Genomic DNA, 2,477 nt, shown 5'->3' with positions numbered 1-2,477 from the left:
TCTGTAAAGCCCCTTAAGCTCTTCGCAAGTCAGTTCTTGTGATGCCATCGCTAAAAGCACTACTTTCAGCCTGTGGAAGAGACACAGATTTACTAGTGAATGTCCTCAGATTTAAGAAAATATGAAGCAAATAAAACCTTATCTTTTATTTTAAATAAGCAGTACAAAGTTTACATTATGATCTGTCAAAAAGGCATCTCCAAGATGTAATGTCTAATGCACTCATGGCGAATTAGACTCCCCTAAGAACAAAGTTCATATGACAGAAGCAGGAATAAATAGTATCTATATACCTCACCAAGTCAACCTCAACAAAAAAAAAGCCCCTAAAAACATTTACACCATGTTGACTAAGCATATTTTACCCCAAAGAGCATTCTGTTGAGAGCTGGTTTAACCTGATGAACTATACCAATCTGGCTTTCATTTCTGCAACCAATTTGTTTTCTGAAGTACACATATCCAGTTGCATAAACAAATCCTTATTATAACCACAAAAGCAGCTGCCCCAGTTCCTGTTGTAATTAGCCATTTACAGACATTGCATTTGCTCAGGCATTTTTTTTCTCACAGGCTAAAGTTTAACTATCAGAAACAGAGGCCACAGATTACAAAACAATGTGTGAAAACAATGGAGAAATGAAAGTCTCACCCACAACACACTTTGGTCTTGTGCTAACACAAGTCCCACTGAGAGGTTTTTCTATCTATAAACCAGAACTAAGATGCTTGCAAGAAGACACCACTACAGTATAGAAGAAAGTACATCAGTTAATTGCTAATTTTAGCTTTATTTTATGTGTACATTTCAATCGGGTTCACAAAAAGTAAAACTTGTGTTATCAGAGTATTTCATACAGAGGTTGACACAAAACTTCATGATTACTTATAAGACCATGCAATAAGCTATGGAAGGTTTATGAAAATATTTTAATAGAAACTTTTAGTCAAATAAATGAGCATGAGAAACTGTTTGACTTATAAATTCTGTATATAAGCTACTACAAATCATTTCCTATCACCAAAGAGAAAAAAAAGATAAAAAAACTACTTAAAGGCTCTTTAAATCTTACAATTGGACGTGTGTTCCACTGTGCCTCCATTCTAAAGTATGGAAGCAGAAATTGTGCAGAAAAATATTTTATTTTAAGTAATTGTCCAACTGTTATTGCTGTTTTTCAAAGAACCCGAAAGCTTACAGTGAACACTTTGAAATAAACAGACAGCTGAATGGACATATTTAGACCATTAATGCAATTAAAATGCAAAAGTTAAATACAAAAGTTTCTCAAACTGTTGTGGTTTGTTTGTTTTGCATTTTTTTAATATGTACATAGAGAACTGTATACAAACAGGGAAATAAAAAAAGTTGCTTAAAAAAATGAAAGATAATAGTATACAGTATTTACAGCTTAAATGTCACCATTTCTTTAACTGGAGCTAAACTATTACATGAGCATGCAGTACATCCACAACTCAGCACTAGCACCTTTTGCACAGTGTAATATAGTCCCATACAATGCATACACCAACTATAGGTTAAATCACTCTTCTCCATCACTGTTTTTGCTACCTTTGAGCTTCGTTACAATGCCTAGGCCACAACCCTTGAGCTTAGGCAACTTCATAAAGTGAAAATATGAACATTTATTTCTTATACAAATTTGAAGGATGCATTCTGTCCACAAGACGCTTTATGGGGAGACACCATGCTGCATTGTTTATGATATATTGTTTAAATCATGCTTGATGAAAAAAGTGTACTGAGGGAGCACAGTTTTGTCAGTGGACTAATGGATATTTTTACCTTTTCCGTTTTAAAGATGGTCAAATTCATGTTTTCCTCTCCTCCTCATTTGCTCAGCCAAATCTGAATGGTTGTAATACTGATTGTATTTGTAAAGCCTATAGTACAACTTTGAAAGTTATCAAAACAGATGTTAAATACTTTTTCTAACTGCAAAATAGACATCCATCCTTAGTGGTTTCTGTAAGCATTTCTGAAGCATTATGTGCTATTCTATATATTGTCACAGTCAAAATTTAGTTACATAGACACCTGATTATCCTTTAAAACCCTCAAAGTATTAAGGACCCTCAGAACTTCATTACCTGTATAAAAGTTAGGCACAATTCAAACAAGTAAAACTTCTGGTCAAGTAATTTTAAAAGGTTTTAGATTTTTAGCTCTCATGCCTTCATTAATATGCCCTTTATTGATGCATAATCCAGAAACTGATTTTACAATGTTAATACTAAATATCTCAAGATTAAAACCCTCAAAGTATTAAGGACCCTCAGAACTTCATTACCTGTATAAAAGTTAGGCACAATTCAAACAAGTAAAACTTCTGGTCAAGTAATTTTAAAAGGTTTTAGATTTTTAGCTCTCATGCCTTCATTAATATGCCCTTTATTGATGCATAATCCAGAAACTGATTTTACAATGTTAATACTAAATATCTCAAGATAGGAAG

This window comes from Acanthisitta chloris, unplaced genomic scaffold (assembly GCF_000695815.1).
Source record: "Acanthisitta chloris isolate BGI_N310 unplaced genomic scaffold, ASM69581v1 scaffold19910, whole genome shotgun sequence".
Classification (NCBI taxonomy): Eukaryota; Metazoa; Chordata; class Aves; order Passeriformes; family Acanthisittidae; genus Acanthisitta; species Acanthisitta chloris.
Note: the sequence above shows the minus strand (reverse complement) of the source record.